We start from the raw sequence: 7739 nt of genomic DNA, 5'->3' as shown, positions 1-7739 counted from the left end.
CTCCTCCTCTTCCTTGTCCTCCTCCTCCTCCTCTTCCTCCTCCTCCTTCTTCCTCACATATGTATGTTTCTCACCCCGCCCTTTGTTTCTTTTCATTCTCTTTCTTTGTTTTCCTTTCTTTTCTTTTTTTACTTCCCCCCCCCCTCCTCCTCCTTCCACCCCCGCCTTTTTTTTTACCTGCTATTTCATTTGCCTGTTGAATGTACGTTTCATTTCAGTTCATTAGTAATCACAATCTGCTCCTGCAACTATTAGTGCTGCTGCTGTTACTGTTGCTGCTGCTGTTGCTACTGCTGCTGTTACTGTTGCTGCTACTGCTGCTGTTACTGTTGCTGCTACTGCTGCTTCTACAGTTTCCACCATCACTGCTACTCAAAACAAAAACAGCGACGAGTACATCGTAACCACTGCTGGAAGTTCTGCTGCTGATCCCACCTTCACTACTAGTAGTACTGACAATACAAAGACAAAGACCACAGTGAGAATATGAGGAGAGGAGGAAGCACGTTCACGGGAGGGGATCAATGTAACAAGATTTTCTTCAATACTCTTCGTTGCAGATCAGTGCAGTTGAAAGAGCACAGAGATGGCATCGGCAGTGCTGGTTCTGAAAGGCCTGGGTGTCCTGCTCCTGGCCGGCATTGCGGGTAGGTCTGATATGACGTCTTGCGGGGCAGGGTGTGTCCGGCTTTCCGGATTTCCGGCTGTCTCGTGTGCCTCGTTAACGTTAAGTCGTTGATCTGTGTGCGCTGTTTGGGAAGTGTTGTGCAGTGTTTGTTGTGCTCGGTGCACTTTGTCAGTGTTTGTTGTGCTAAGTGCACTTTGTCAGTGTTTGTTATGCTCAGTGCACTTTGTCAGTGTTTGTTATGCTCAGTGCACTTTGTTAGTGTTTGTTATGCTCAGTGCACTTTGTGTTTGTTATGCTCAGTGCACTTTGTTAGTGTTTGTTATGCTCAGTGCACTTTGTGTTTGTTATGCTCAGTGCACTTTGTTAGTGTTTGTTATGCTCAGTGCAGTTTGTGTTTGTTATGCTCAGTGCACTTTGTCAGTGTTTGTTATGCTCAGTGCACTTTGTCAGTGTTTGTTATGCTCAGTGCACTTTGTGTTTGTTGTGCTCAGTGCACTTTGTCAGTGTTTGTTATGCTCAGTGCACTTTGTCAGTGTTTGTTATGCTCAGTGCACTTTGTCAATGTTTGTTGTGCTCAGTGCACTTTGTGTTTGTTGTGCTCAGTGCACTTTGTCAGTGTTTGTTATGCTCAGTGCACTTTGTGTTTGTTGTGCTCAGTGCACTTTGTCAGTGTTTGTTATGCTCAATGCACAATGTGTCGCGTGCCGTGGGCCGTACAGTAGCTATTTGAAAATATCATTTAATTTTTTTTAATAAAAAAAACCCAAAGCATTGTTACGATGCTCAGTTATAAAAGCGACACTTCGACCCCTTTTGCCGCAAGATTTTGACTGTTGCTTTTGGATTTGAAATGAATGAGTGATGAAAGAAAGAAAAGGGAAGTAGAAAGGAGGAAAGAAAGAAAGAGGGATGGAAAAAGAGAGAAAATCAAGAGATGAAGAAAATAATTCTGAAGGGACACTTCGAAGCTTTCTGTCACAAACGTGACACCACTTCCTTCTTTTTGCAATAGATGAATGAATAAGCAAATGAATAAACAGATAGGCTAAATAAATGAATGAATAAACGGACAATGTGATACTTGTATGATCAACAGATAACAGATGAATAAACGAAAAATTGATAAACAAACAAACAAATCAACAAACGAATGAGCGAATGAATGAGTAAATAAATAAATAAATAAATAAATAAATAAATACATGAATACAGAAATACAGAAATGATCGAGTATATAATAAACATAAATCTGTGGCGAAGGAAGCAAAGTTTACAACAAGGTCCGTGCACACAGCGTTTAACGCTTTCCGTGGCGAAGGAAGCAAAGTTTACAGCAAGGTCCGTGCAGAGAGTGTTAAACACTTTCTGTGGCGAAGGAAGCAAAGTTTACAACAAGGTCCGTGCAGAGAGTGTTAAACACTTTCTGTGGCGAAGGAAGCAAAGTTTACAGCAAGGTCCGTGCAGAGAGTGTTAAACACTTTCTGTGGCGAAGGAAGCAAAGTTTACAGCAAGGTCCGTGCAGAGAGTGTTAAACACTTTCTGTGGCGAAGGAAGCAAAGTTTACAGCAAGGTCCGTGCACACAGCGTTAAACACTTTCTGTGGCGAAGGAAGCGTGCGTGTGTGTGTGCCCGACACATTCACACATAAAAGCACACGCTCTCTCTCTCTCTCTCTCTCTCTCTCTCTCTTAAACACATTAATTGTTTTCACACATGAAATAGACTTTCTTCAGTCTGTTCAAACTTTGCGCTACTAAGACGACTTAGTGAAGAGCGCAGCCTTTTCTGTCCTTTTCCTTTTGCATGGACCAAGCCGCTGTTAAGCTGTTAGAACTTTGGTCCGCAATAATTCCTTCAGCTGGGAAATCACGGAGTCTGCATCGACGACAGTTTTCGTGATGAAGAGCTGACAATAGAGGCTGTTCTTTGTTGTCCTTTATCCCTGGTCTTTTCTTCTTGTCTTTTCACTTTTGTTCTTTCCTGTTCGCGTGCCCGTCTTCCTTCACTTCACGTCTCGTTTTTGTTTTGTTTTTTTCTACTTTCCTATTCTTCTCTTTTCTCTTCACCAGCGGAATCTTGTTGGATGACAATCGCTTGGGATGGAACACTTTCTATTAACTTTCATTTTATTGTACGGCCTGTGGAAAAGGGGGGACAGGGGGCGGGGTGTGGCATCCGGAGCCAGCATTGACAATAAACCTTGCTTCATACCCACCACTCCGTTAACTAAGAAAGAGACTGAACAGGGAGAGAAAGAAAGAAGTTGGAGAGAAGAAAGGAAGACGCGAGACAGTGGGGGAAAGGAAGGTAAGAGGTGTAGAGAGAAAGAAAGTGGGGAAAGGAAGGAAAGGTGTGAAGAAAGAGAGAAAGTGGGGAAAGGAAGGTAAGGTGTGAAGAAAGAGAGAAAGTGGGGAAAAGAAGGTAAGGTGTGAAGAAAGAGAGAAAGTGGGGAAAGGAAGGTAAGGTGTGAAGAAAGAGAGAAAGTGGGGAAAGGAAGGTAAGGTGTGAAGAAAGAGAGAAAGTGGGGAAAGGAAGGTAAGGTGTGAAGAGAGAAAGAAAGTGGGGAAAGGAAAGTAAGGTGTGAAGAAAGTGGGGAAAGGAAGGAAAGGTGTGAAGAAAGAGAGAAAGTGGGGAAAGGAAGGTAAGGTGTGAAGAAAGAGAGAAAGTGGGGAAAGGAAGGTAAGGTGTGAAGAAAGAGAGAAAGTGGGGAAAGGAAGGTAAGGTGTGAAGAAAGAAAGAAAGTGGGGAAAGGAAAGTAAGGTGTGAAGAAAGTGGGGAAAGGAAGGTAAGGTGGGAAGAAAGAAAGCGGGGAAAGGAAGGAAAGGTGTGAAGAAAGAAAGAATGGGGAAAGGAAGGTGAGATGGGAAGAAAGAGAGAAAGTGGGGAAAGGAAGGTAAGGTGTGAAGAAAGAGAGAAAGTGGGGAAAGGAAGGTGAGATGGGAAGAAAGAGAGAAAGAAAGATAAAAGAAAACGTACACAAAGAAGGAAATAGAAACCAGAAATCGAATGAAAGAAAGAAAGAGAGGGAGAATTAAATAAATAAAGATTTTAAAAAGAATGGAAGCACTGACACAAGGAATAAAGGAAAAAGAAAGAAATGGAAGCACTTACACAAGGAATAAAGGGAAAAGAAAGAAATGGAAGCACTTACACAAGGAATAAAGGAAAAAGAAAGAAATGGAAGCACTTACACAAGGAATAAAGGGAAAAGAAATGGAAGCACTTACACAAGGAATAAATGGAAAAGAAATGGAAGCACTTACACAAGGAATAAAGGGAAAAGAAATGGAAGCACTTACACAAGGAATAAAGGAAAAAGAAAGAAATGGAAGCACTTACACAAGGAATAAAGGAAAAAGAAAGAAATGGAAGCACTTACACAAGGAATAAAGGAAAAAGAAAGAAATTGAAGCACTTACACAGGGAATAAAGGAAAAAGAAAGAAATGGAAGCACTTACACAAGGAATAAAGGGAAAAGAAAGAAATGGAAGCACTTACACAAGGAATAAAGGAAAAAGAAAGAAATGGAAGCACTTACACAAGGAATAAAGGAAAAAGAAAGAAATGGAAGCACTTACACAAGGAATAAAGGAAAAAGAAAGAAATGGAAGCACTTACACAGGGAATAAAGGAAAAAGAAAGAAATGGAAGCACTTACACAGGGAATAAAGGAAAAAGAAAGAAATGGAAGCACTTACACAAGGAATAAAGGGAAAAGAAAGAAATGGAAGCACTTACACAAGGAATAAAGGAAAAAGAAAGGAATGGAAGCACTTACACAGGGAATAAAGGGAAAAGAAAGAAATGGAAGCACTTACACAGGGAATAAAGGGAAAAGAAAGAAATGGAAGCACTTACACAAGGAATAAAGGGAAAAGAAAGAAATGGAAGCACTTACACAAGGAATAAAGGAAAAAGAAAGAAATGGAAGCACTTACACAAGGAATAAAGGAAAAAGAAAGAAATGGAAGCACTTACACAAGGAATAAAGGGAAAAGAAATGGAAGCACTTACACAAGGAATAAATGGAAAAGAAATGGAAGCACTTACACAAGGAATAAAGGGAAAAGAAATGGAAGCACTTACACAAGGAATAAAGGAAAAAGAAAGAAATGGAAGCACTTACACAAGGAATAAAGGAAAAAGAAAGAAATGGAAGCACTTACACAAGGAATAAAGGAAAAAGAAAGAAATGGAAGCACTTACACAAGGAATAAAGGGAAAAGAAAGAAATGGAAGCACTTACACAAGGAATAAATGGAAAAGAAATGGAAGCACTTACACAAGGAATAAAGGGAAAAGAAAGAAATGGAAGCACTTACACAAGGAATAAAGGAAAAAGAAAGAAATGGAAGCACTTACACAGGGAATAAAGGGAAAAGAAAGAAATGGAAGCACTTACACAAGGAATAAAGGGAAAAGAAAGAAATGGAAGCACTCACACAAGGAATAAAGGGAAAAGAAAGAAATGGAAGCACTTACACAAGGAATAAAGGGAAAAGAAAGAAATGGAAGCACTTACACAAGGAATAAAGGAAAAAGAAAGAAATGGAAGCACTTACACAAGGAATAAAGGAAAAAGAAAGAAATTGAAGCACTTACACAGGGAATAAAGGGAAAAGAAAGAAAGGAGGAAGAGAGAAGGGTAGAGGGTGGGGTGCCATAAAGAAAGAAGAAGAAAGTAAGTGGAAATGCGGAAGAAGCAAAGAAAGAAACAAAAACAAGTGAACAAAAAGAAATCGAACTCCACGCATTAAGGAAACAGTGATTTTTTTTTTATTTTTTTTTTTTTTTTAGGAAACAAAACGCTGAGAAAGAGCACGTGGAACAACAGAACCAAACAATACAAAGATACAAGTCCGTCAACAAAAAAAACACAAAAAACACACAGCACTTAACTGTTTTCAGTCAAACAACAAGGAAAGAGCTGGAGAATACGACAGAAGGAGAGAAAGATGCAGACAGACAGACAGACTGACAGAGAGATAAACAGCATAGACAGAGATCTGTTCTGAGTATGAATCTCGGTCTGTGGACATGGGATCTCAACCGTGAACAACTGGCAACCTCTTCCGTTGTGTGCTTGAGAGAATGTGGGATGTGTGCTTACAGTGCTTGAGAGAATGTGTGGTGTGTGTTTACAGTGCTTCGGAGAATGTGGGGTGTGTGCTTACAGTGCTTGAGAGAATGTGGGATGTGTGCTTACAGTTCTTGGGAGAATGTGGGATGTGTGCTTACAGTGCTTGACAGAATGTGGGATGTGTGCTTACAGTGCTTGAGAGAATGTGTTGTGTGTGCTTACAGTGCTTCGGAGAATGTGGTATGTGTGCTTACAGTGCTTGAGGTAATGTGGGATGTGTGCTTATAGTTCCTGGGATAATGTGGGATGTGTGCTTACAGTGCTTGACAGAATTTGGGATGTGTGCTTACAGTGCTTGACAGAATGTGGGATGTGTGCTTACAGTGCTTGACAGAATGTGTTGTGTGTGCTTACAGTGCTTCGGAGTATGTGGTATATGTGCTTACAGTGCTTATAGTTCCTGGGATAATGTGGGATGTGTGCTTACAGTGCTTGACAGAATTTGGGATGTGTGCTTACAGTGCTTGAGAGAATGTGGGATGTGTGCTTACAGTTCTTGGGAGAATGTGGGATGTGTGCTTACAGTGCTTGACAGAATGTGGGATGTGTGCTTACAGTGCTTGAGAGAATGTGTTGTGTGTGCTTACAGTGCTTCGGAGAATGTGGTATGTGTGCTTACAGTGCTTGAGGTAATGTGGGATGTGTGCTTATAGTTCCTGGGATAATGTGGGATGTGTGCTTACAGTGCTTGACAGAATTTGGGATGTGTGCTTACAGTGCTTGAGAAATGTGGGATGTGTGCTTACAGTGCTTGAGAAATGTGGGATGTGTGCTTACAGTTCTTGGGAGAATGTGGGATGTGTGCTTACAGTGCTTGACAGAATGTGGGATGTGTGGTTACAGTGCTTGACAGAATGTGGGGGGGGTGCTTACAGTGCTTGACAGAATGTGAGATGTGTGCTTACAGTCCTTGAGAGAATGTGGGATGTGTCCGCAGAGAGCCTGCACGGAAAACAGTTCACCAGGTTCACGGGAGGCAAGAACTGGAACGAGGCGAGGTACGTGTGTTTGAACGCTGGAGCCGATCTGGCCGTCATTGACCGCTACGCCACAGAGTACCTGTTGAAAGCATTCGCCGCAAAGCCCGCCTACAAGTGAGTGATAAGTTGAGCTAAGCTAAGCTAAGCTAAGCTAAGCTAATATAAAACAAGACAAGAGGTGAGGATACAAGATATGAAGTGTGGAGTGATGGCCTAAAGGTAACACGTCCGCCCAGGAAGCGACAGAATCTGAGCGCGCTGGTTCGAATCCCTACAGTCGCCAGGTTTTTCTCTCCCTCCAATAGACCTTGAGTGGTGGGGTCTGGACGCTAGTCATTCGGATGAAACGATAAACCGAGGTCCCGTGTGCAGTATGCACTTAGCGCACGTAAAAAAAACAAAACACGGCGACAAAATGATTGTCCTTGGCAAAAAAAAAAAAAAAAAAAAATTATAGAAAAGTCCACTTTGACAGGAAAATAAGATTTAGACAGAAACAATATTTTAAAAAGTGGGTGGCGCTCTCAGTATAGGTCTCCTTGGGGAGAGCAGCCCGATTCTCACACAGAGAAATTTGTTGTGGCAAAAAAGAGAAATACAATACAAAACAATACAATACAATACGATACAATACAACATAATACATATAAACTAAATAAAAGTAAAACTAAACTGTCTTTCAATGCATGGTCATTTCTGTTTTGGTTCAAGTACGTGCAACATCAAACATAAGAGCGTAATCTGAAAGGTCACATTTCCGAAGGGAATTCTCGATGTGCATTGCAAACAGATGAAATGCACCAATCATTTAGCTATCTTTAGCTGTGTATAGAATGTTCATTCGTTTCAGAACAACAGAATTAAATCACAAGTCGTTTCGAAAATCCCAGTTGAAGCCGTTTTAAAATCCCAGTTTTCCTAATGCATTCCTGGCAAAGTGACAGCCATGTATACGTTACCAGACTCGATTTTTTAGTGGTTTGTGGAAGG

The 7739-nt window shown here is 41.1% G+C and overlaps 1 long non-coding RNA gene across 1 annotated transcript; it reads left to right on the top strand.

The window, feature by feature from the left end:
* The first annotated feature begins 555 nt into the window (after positions 1–555).
* On the top strand, positions 556–6867 carry LOC143300824 (uncharacterized). The gene is made up of 2 exons (XR_013057695.1): positions 556–647; positions 6707–6867. It is a non-coding gene; the product is annotated as an uncharacterized LOC143300824 (long non-coding RNA).
* Positions 6868–7739: the final 872 nt, after the last annotated feature.

Source organism: Babylonia areolata, chromosome 26 (genome assembly GCF_041734735.1).
Source record: "Babylonia areolata isolate BAREFJ2019XMU chromosome 26, ASM4173473v1, whole genome shotgun sequence".
In the NCBI taxonomy this organism is placed as follows: domain Eukaryota; kingdom Metazoa; phylum Mollusca; class Gastropoda; order Neogastropoda; family Buccinidae; genus Babylonia; species Babylonia areolata.
The sequence above is the reverse complement of the archived record's forward strand: the minus strand, read 5'-3'. Positions and strand labels throughout refer to the sequence as shown.